This window comes from Sus scrofa, chromosome 2 (genome assembly GCF_000003025.6).
Source record: "Sus scrofa isolate TJ Tabasco breed Duroc chromosome 2, Sscrofa11.1, whole genome shotgun sequence".
Classification (NCBI taxonomy): domain Eukaryota; kingdom Metazoa; phylum Chordata; class Mammalia; order Artiodactyla; family Suidae; genus Sus; species Sus scrofa.
The window spans coordinates 68,368,874-68,378,708 of NC_010444.4; positions in this window are offsets into that span (position 1 = coordinate 68,368,874).

A 9,835-nucleotide genomic window follows, 5' to 3' on the forward strand; every position below is an offset into this window, starting at 1 on the left:
CGTTTAACCTAATGAAGAAAGCGGAGTGAGAAAGGAGGGAAGGGCCTGGGGAGGTGAGACACCACACCGCAGGGGATTCAGAATCAGCCTTCCATGGAGTTCTTATTGTGGCTCCGTGGGGTAAGAACCCAACATAGTTGGATCCCTGGCCTCACCCAGTGCAGTGTCCCTGCCAGCTGCGGCACAGGTAGCAGCTGCAGCTCCGGTTGGACCCCTAGCTGTTTAAAAAAAAAAAAAAAAAAAAAAGGGAAAAAAATGAGACTTCAAGCATCCTCTCTTGTCACCTCAGTACCAGTTCACCTCTTGCACTGGCCCTGCTTCTTCGCTGTTCACATACACGTGCACACATCCACACGCACACTTCCTCAGGATGCCTCTTTCTGTCCAGAGGTTCTCAGGGCCACCCGCTGACTGTGACCACCGTGAGCCCTACAGGTCTAACCCTCTCTCTCTCCCCATCCCACCTCCTTCCTGCGGCCCCACAGGAGATGTGCAGAAGCATGTTTCACGCAGAGACCCTGATGGCCCTGTGAGGGCCCAGCTGGTCCGCGTGCTTGCCTCCAGAGCACCCGGCACCTGGGACTCCCACAAAGCTTGAGCCCGGGACCACAGGGCATGGAGGGGAGAGGAGAACACCTCCATCGGGACTCCAGTCTCTCCCCACCCTCGGCCCCATCCTCTCTCCTGCCTCTGCTTCCCTCATGGCATCTCTGGAGCAAGCCATTTTCAGCAGCAGGGAGAGCCACCTCTTCACCGTTCTGCTGACCCTCAGGGCCCCAGCCAGCAACAAGCAAGCCTCCTGCCCAGCACACTGTATGCCCCCATGCCCTGCCTGTGGCAGCCCGCGGGGACCCCCCCCCCCCACTGCCCGCCCCACTCCCAGCCTTTAAGAACAAGCCAAGAACAGAGGGGAAGCCATGTGCTGATGTGGAGTACAAGCTTCCAAGAGGTCTTGGGGCCAGCACAGCTTGGCATCAGAGAGTGTCAAGCTGTCACAGGACACAGGGACGAACTTGCTTAGGACTCTGGGGCTTGCCCCACTAGCTGCTCCACGTCTGGCCCTGGCAGCTCTGTACTGCTTGGGACCGTGTGTTGCCACAACCCAGGAATCTCCACCTTGGTGACAGCGTCCCCTTCCTCCTCATCTCAAACCTGCTGAGACCTCCACTGTTATTTAGCACATCATACCATAGCCTGGGGGGGTGGCCAACAGAGCCACCTCCCCGGGGGCAGGCCACCAAGGTAGAGGGCCCAGCCTCCTGAAACATCATCACTTCCCCTGCCTCCAAGGGTGGCTCCCTTCCACTTGAGACCAGGTAGGAACACAAAAGGGACAGATGGATGGGGGGCTGGCAGACTCCTCTGGCAACCTAGCCACAGATACCACTTTCTGCACAAAAGCTTTCGGGAATCCCTCTTGGTACAGAATGGGGGGGGGGGCGTATGCTGGTGCCAACCCAGGACAAACTGGTTGGATCCACATCCTGACCATTTCCCTGACCTCAGAAATTCCTCCCCTTGGGAAATCTGCCTTGTCCTCTTCATCTGGCAAAAAGCCAATGATTTTTAACTCTCCCCTCTCAATGTGGGGCTGGAATCCTTCAGTCAGGCAAGGGCAGAGCCCAGCTGGGTGCAGAACACAGGGGAGAGCTAGTCCAGGTTGGGTCTCCTTCCACAGGGATTCCTTAACAAACTCAGCGCCCGAGGCCTTCTTCTAGGAGCGATGAGAAGAAGCGCTATGTTCTCCATATATACAAGCAGGCAGAGCAATCCCGCGGTTGACTTGAAAATAAATGGGTTGCACATGCGAGTGTTTGAAAGATTTTCCATAGACATGCACTGAAACCCTTTTGGCCTCTCCCCACTGCTTCTCCCAAGCTCCTCCAATTTAATGATCCCCACCCAACAGGTTGGGCTGGCCCAGCCTGCAGAAATGTCCAAATTCCACACTTCAGCTTGACCGGCCTTGTATGTCTGTGTGTTGAGTGAGCTGGTCAGCTAGCAAGTCTTCTTAGAGTTAAAGGAGAACCCTGATGAAGAGCCAAGAGATTCTTGGCCTACAAGCATTGCTTCTCTGTGAATTCATTATTCCATCTGGCTGCCCATGGAACTCAAAACTTGGAAGGCAAGTAACCATGTTATCTGGGATTCACCGTTCCCAGCACCCTGAATGCCAAATATCGAAAGGACAAGAACTTTAGCCAATGAAAATGCACCCTCCCCAGCTCCACCTCCTGCAAAGTTCAGCTCAGGTCCAAGAGGTGGGGAAAGGTCACAGGACCTCGGGACATCCCAAACCAGAGGTGCCCTTTGAACCGAGCGTCTAGAACACTGGAGGACTTAATGAAGTGATCATTAACCCTCAGGCCAGCCCCAGAGCTCAAGGGGACTGCTGATTCACAGTGGCCTGGCGCTGGGGCTCAAGGAGGGGTCCTACAATATGTCCAAAGATACAAGTATTCACGGAGCCCTAGGTGGACATAAGATGAGCAACAGCTGGAGTGGAGGGAGACCTTGAAGAAAACTTCACTGTGGGAATACTTTGAAAAGAACACAGATTCACACACACCCCTCACTGGATATGACCGGGGCAGGAAAGGAGGGCAAGGCAAGGTCATAAAATAATCCAGAATTTCAATACTTTTGAATGTTCTTAGTGATACTGACCTGTGATAATGTGGCTCTCGGGGAAGACCGGGACTCTTGAGATATTTGTGTAATTTATTTAACTTAAACACCATTCTCCTTTTGTTCATTTTGCTAATAAAGTGATTTTTGAAATGGAAACTAATGCACGTGTTTAGATGGTTTTACAGAGAGGCAAGACAAGTCACTTCCCCAAGATGGCCTTGTTTTTGCCCTGTCCTGGGAGCAAGCAACAGGGAGCTGAGACTTCTCTGTGAGTCCACAAGCTCCTCTGTAAGTTCTGGTTTTCTGCTCCTGGGAGTAAATAAACCTCCATGATCCTGCTGAAGAATAGAGGCCAGGGAAAGAAGACTGGACTAAGGGATCCTCATATTCAGGACCAGTCTCCAGGGCCAACTCTTGTTCTGTTGCTGCTGGGGCACAGGTACCATCCTGGCCTGGGAATTTCTGCATACCATGGGCACGGCCAAATATATAATTTTTTTTAAATTAAAAAAGGGAGGGAGTTACCGTCATGGCTCAGTGGAAATGAATCCAAATAGGAACCATGAGGTTGCAGGTTCGATCCCTGGCCTTGCTCAAGGGGTTAAGGATCCGGCATTGCCGTGAGCTGTGGTGTAGGTTGCAAATGCAGCTCGGATCCTGCATTGCTGTGGCTCTGGCATAGGCTGGTGGCTACAGCTCCCATTTGACCCTTAGCCTGGGAACCTCCATATGCCATGGGAGCGGCCCTAGAAAAGGCAAAAATACAAAGAAAATTAAAAAAAATAAAATAAAAAGGGAGGAGTTACTGAGGTAGCCACTGCGGGGGGGCAACTAGGGCTCCACCCTTCTGCGCCTTCCCAGGAGCCCTGTGAAGTGCATCTCCAAACTGTGCTGGAGAAACATTTGACTATCAGTCCATCTTCTACTGGTCAAGAGCGATCCCTTGGGTATTCACTCTTCTATAAGTACATGCTGCATGGGCATGAGCACAGAGCAGTTCCCAAGGGGTCCCATGCTGTGGTATCAAGGAAGACCCCAGAGCAGGAAGAAAGAGGTGTGCATGGTTCCAGGGAGAAGCCAGCAGCTAAGACTGCTCGGAGCTGTTACCCAAAAGAGGTTTTGCAGAAGAGTTTTAAGCAGCACATAGGAAGCATCTAAATCAGATGCATTTCTTTGACTTCTCATCTTTAAAACCCATTTGTACTCTTAGTTATGAAACTACTATATGGCTTTAGCAATCTTTGGGGGAGTAGTTCATCTTTGGGGGAGTAGCTCGAAACTTCTCCCCCAAATAGTAGATATATTGGGCTTTTTGTTGTTGTTGGGGTTTTTTTGTTTTGTTTTGTTTTGTTTTGTTTTGTCTTTTTGCCATTTCTTGGCCACTCCCGCAGCATATGGAAGTTCCCAGGCTAGGGATCGAATCGGAGCTGTAGCTGCCAGCCTACGCCAGAGCCATGGCAACTCGGGATCTGAGCTGTGTCTGCGACCTACACCACAGCTCACAGCAACACCGGATCCTTAACCCCCTGAGCAAGGCCAGGGATTGAACCCTCAACCTCATGGTTCCTCGTTAACCACTGCACCACGACGGGAACTCCCTTGTTTTGTCTTTTTGCCATTTCTTGGGCTGCTCCTGCGGCATATGGAGGTTCCCAGGCTAGGGGTCCAATCGGAGCTGCAGGAACGACAGGAACTCCCATCTCTGCTTACTTAATCCTTAAATCTTGTATTTCTGTGCTCAGTGTGCCTTGTAATTGATCAATCTTGGCCTCAGTGTTTTTACAATATCTTGAATTATTTGAATTATCTTCACTATTATCAGTCTAAAATCTTTTTCATGGAGGTTGATCAATCAGCTGTTTTCCTGGGGGGTTTTCTTGCCCCTTTATCTGAGTCATAATTCTCTACCTTTTCATTTTGTATAGATTTTTTTGGCGTGGTCTCCTTTTTTTTTTTTTTTTTTCCTTTGTCATTTTCCTGTAGCATATGGAGGTACTGTAGCTACCGGAGCCACAGCAACTCGGGATCCAAGCCACGTCTGTGACCTACACCACAGCTCACGGCAATGCCAGATCCTTAACCCACTGTGCAAGGCCAGTGATCGAACCCCCAACCTCACAGTTCCTAGTCAGATTCAGCTCAGATTCATTAACCACTGAGCCACGACAGGAACTCCCCGCATGGTTTCCTTTTTGCAGATTATAGAGCTGTATAGAGCTGTGGTCTCTCTTGTTTCTGATGTCTGGCCCCCTCGTGGCTGACGTTGGTATGGGGGCTTGCTATAGGCTTCCTGATGGGAGGGGCTGGTGCCTGCCCATTGGTAGGTGGAGCTGATTTTTTTTCCCTCTGGTGGGTGGGGCTGTGTCTCTGGGTGAGAATAGAGGCAGCTGTGGGTCTGGGGGTCTTTAGGCAGCCTATCTGCTGATGGGTTGGGCTGTGATCCCACCTGGATTATTGTTTGTCCTGGGGCTTCTCAGTGCAGATGGGTAAGGCCGGGTTTTCCCAAAATGGCCACCTCTAGAGGAATATATGCTGATGAATGTTCCCGAGACTTTTGCCTCCAATGTCCTTACCCCACATTGAGCCACCATCACCCCCTGTTTTCCCAAGAGATCCTCCAAGAACTGCAGTCAGGTCTGACCCACATTCCTATGGAGTCTCGGCTCTGCCCTGGGACCCAGTACACATGAAAACCTGTGTGCACCTTTTAAGAATGGGGTCTCTGTTTCCCCAGCCCTATGGAGCTCTTGCACACAAGCCCACTGGCCTTCAATGTCAGATGCTCCAGGGGCTCCTTCTCCCAATGCCAGATCCCCAGGCATGAGGACCTGATGTGGGGCTCAGAACTCTCACTCCCACAGGTGAGTCTCTGTGATACAGTTACTTTCCAGTCTGTGGGCTTCCCACCTGGTGGGTATGGGGTTGCTTATATCACATCATCACCCCTCCTACAGTCTTGATGTGGCCTCCTCTTTGTCTTCTGGAGTAGGATGACTTTTTTGATAGTTTGCAGCCTATTTGATTGAAATTTGTTCAGCAGTTGGTTGTAATTTTGTTGCTTCTGTGAGAGACAGTGAGCTCCAGTTCTTCTATTCTGCCATCTTAATCCCCCTCCTACTATATACTTGATACCACATCCAAAGAAGAAAAAGTATAGGCCAATCAAACTACAAATAGAATTGCAGGGAGTTCCCGTTGTGTCACAGTGGAAATGAATCCGACTAGGAACCATGAGGTTTCGGGTTTGATCCCTGGCCTCGCTCAGTGGCTTAAGGATCCAGCGTTGCCGTGAGCTGTGGTGTAGGTCACAGACGCGACTGGGATCTGGTGTTGCTGCGGCTGTGGCGTTGGTTAGCAGCTGTAGCTCTGAGTCAACCCCTAGCCTGGGAACCTCCTTATGCTGCATGGGTGTGGCCCTAAAAAAAAAAAGAAAAGAAAGAAAAGAAAAATCCTAAAGGAAAAGCCAGCAATGAGCTTATCCAAGTTGAGTTTATCCCAGGAATTTCAGGATGGTTTACATTTTTTCTTATTTAATATATTTCATGAAATATGATCTACCTGATATGGAGATGTATTTTCAAGTTATAATCATTAAGACAGTCATATTAGCATAGGAATGAACAAAGCTACCAACGGAACAAAGTAGAGTCCAGTAATGGGCCCAATGACACATGAAAACTTAGTAAATGATAGAGTTGTCCTTGAAGGTCACGAAGAAAAAGATAGACTCTTTAATGAATGGTACTGGAAAAACTGGTTATCTGGTTGATAAAAAATGGACTTGACCTCATACCATTTATAGAAAACCAATTCCAAATGGATTAATATCTTTGATGTAGAAAACAAAAGTTTCAACCTTTAAAAAGATAGCATATTAAGGGAGTTCCTGTCATGGCTCAGTGGCTAACAAATCTGACTAGCATCCATGAGGGTGCAGGTTTGATCCCTGGCCTCACTCATTGGGTTAAGTTCCAGCATTGCTGGAGTTCCCGTCATGGCTCAGTGGTTAGCGAATCTGACTAGGAACCATGAGGTTTTGGGTTTGATCCCTGGCCTCGCTCAGTGGGTTAAGGATCTGGTGTAGGTCGAGGATGCAGCTTGGATCCCACGTTGCTTCGGCTGTGGTGTAGGCTGGCAGCTACAGCTCTAATTAGATCCCTAGCCTGGGAACCTCTATATGCTGCAGGTGCGGCCCTAGAAAAGACCAAAAAAAGAAAAAAGAAAAAAAGGATCCAGATTTGCCATGAGCTGTGATGTAGGTTGCAGACAGGGCTCAGCTCCTGCGTCTCTGTGGCTGTGGCATAGGCCAGCGACTACAGCTCTGATTAGACTCCTAGCCTGAGAACCTCTATATGCTGTGAGTGAGGCCCTAAAAAAGCAAAAATATAAAAAATAAAATAAAATAAAAAGATAGCATATCAAAATAGCTTTATGACCTTGAAACAGGAAAAGAAAAAAACTGCCAAAATGGTTGATAAATTCACCTGCACTAAAATTAGATTTTAGGGAGTTACCTTGTGCCTCAGCAGGTTAAGGATCTGGCTTTGTTACTTCTCTGGCTCTGGTTGCAGCTGTGACATAGGCTCCATCCCTGGCCCGGGAACTTCCACAGGCCTCGGACACAGCCAAAAAAAAAAAAGGAGTTCCATGTGGTTCACTGGGTTTAAGATCTGGCTTGGGTCACTTACTGCTGTGGTGTGGGTATAATCTCTGACCCGAGACTTCCACATGCTGCGGGTGTGGCCAAAACAAAAGCAAAAACATAAAGTGAAAAATACAAGACACAAGTAGAAACATTTGCAACATAAATATAACCAACAAAATACTAGTATCCACAATATTTAATACTCCTAAGGAGTTCCTATTGTGGCTCAGTGGTTTAAGAACCCTACCTAGTATATGTGAGGATAGGAGAGCAATCCCTGGCCTGGCTCAGTGGGTTAAGTATCCCACGTTTCCACAAGCTGCAGGGTAGGTGGCAGATGCAGCTCAGATCCAGCTTTGCCATGGCTGTGGCATAGGACTCAGCTGTAGCTTTGATTCTACCCCTAGACTGGGAACTTCCTTATGCCAGTTTCGGCTGTAAAAAGAAAAATAAATAAATAAACACTCCTAACAGTCAGTAAGGAGACAAACATCTCAAAACAAAAATGAGCAAGGGAGCTCCCATTGTGGCGCAGTGGAAACCAACCCAACTGGTATCCATGAGGATGGGGGTTCTATCCCTGGCCTCACTCAGTGGGTTGGGGATCCAGCATTGCCATGAGCTGTGTTGTAGCTCAGATCCCACATGGCTGTACCTGTGGTATAGGCCGACAGCTGTGGTTCAGTTTCGACCCCTAGCCTGGGAACTTTCATATGCCATGAGTGCAGCCCTATAAAACAAAAACAAAAACAAAACAAAAAAAAAAAAAAAAAGAAGGGCGAAAGAAATGAACACTTTACAGGGAAACACAAATAGCCAATAGGTATGTGAAAAGGTGTTTAAACTCCTTAGCAACATGGGAAGTACAAATTAATACCACAAAGAGTTATCGTTTGCCAGCCACAAAGCAGGCAAACTTAAGACATCTGAAATGCCAGGTGCTGCTGAGAAAGTGGAACAAGAGGAACCTACATACTATGCATAGATCAGTGATGGCGGTATAAACTGGTTCAGTTGCTCTGGAAAATATTTGTCTTATAAAGTGGAACAGTCACAGGCAGTGCTGCCCAACATTTCCACTTCTAGATATATACACGAGTCTCTCTTTCACCTGTGGTCCAGGAAACATGTACGATAAATGCTTATATATGCGCAGAATGCAGTATCATGTATAGTAAATGTGAATAGACTATATTTAGGTATAGCAGTATGAACAAACCTCAAAGACATCATGCTAAGCGACAGAAGCAAATTGCACATGATTGCTTACAGCATGCTGTCATTTTCATAAAAGCAAGCGAAACCAAACTCTCCTCCTTATATATACATATATAAAGCATCTGGAGTCCCCGTTGTGGCACAGCAGAAACGATAACCATGAGGACGCAAGTTCAGTCCCTGGCCTCACTCAGTGGGTTAAGGATCCGGCATTGCCCTGAGCCATGTATGGTGTGGGTCACAGACATGGCTTGGGTCTGACAAGGCTGTGGCTGTGGTGGAGGCCGGTGGCTACAGCTCCAATTCGACTCCTAGCCTGGGAACATCCATATGCCATGAGTGCAGCCCTAAAAAGAAAAAAAAAAAAAAAAAAAAAAAGCACCGTGTGTGTGTGTGTGTGTGTGTGTGTGTGTGTGTACATGGTATTTAAAGCACACACATACAGATACATGATTTCAGATGGTGCTTACTTGGGCAAGGAATTGAAAGATAGAAGCACTAGGACATACACACCTTCAATGTTATTGACCTTTCGTGGGAGGGAGGTCACAGTTGTCCATGTTATTGTTTCCTTTACATATTCATTGCATATATTCTTTATGTATCAAACAGTACATGACAATTGGGTTAAGGATCAGTGGGTTAAGGATCCAGCATTGCTTTGAGCTATGGTGTAGGTCGCAGACCTGGCTCGGAGTCCACATTGCTGTGGCTGTGGTATAGGCCAGCAGCTGTAGGTCCAATTCCAGCCCTAGCCTGGGAAACTCCATATGCCACAGGTGCAGCCCTAAAAAGCAAATAAATAATAAAATTAAATAAAATAATAAAATAAAATGTAAGAGCAGTACCATATTCAATTGCATCAAGGGATCTGGAAGGAAAGGTTTCTTCTGGCTCCAGGAAATCTAATTTTATATCTCTGTATCCTAAGAGAGCTTTTTTTCCTCAAAATGATCCTCTACTCTGAATAGCTATCAAATTTCAGTTTGTTGGATACATTGAAATTATTAACACATAATCTTTCTCAAAGTTCTTCAGTCTTAATGGATTTGCCTAGAGTTGCAAAATACAGCGTTCGAAAAAAAAAAAAAAAAAAAAAAAACCTTTCAGCTAATTCCTACACAGAAGCGAACCCCTACGATTTATTACTTCAAAATACTGTCTCTAGACAGAGCAATCTTGTTTCAATTTCAAAAGAAATCAAGCTGGGGCGGGAGAGCTTCCTCAAAGGAATCTAGTGAAATGGTAGTCAGGCCCTAAGCTTCAGATGAAGTGAGAAGCAAGATGAAGATCCAAAAAAATTCCTTCTTATTTTGACATTTCCCCCTTTAATTTGATCTG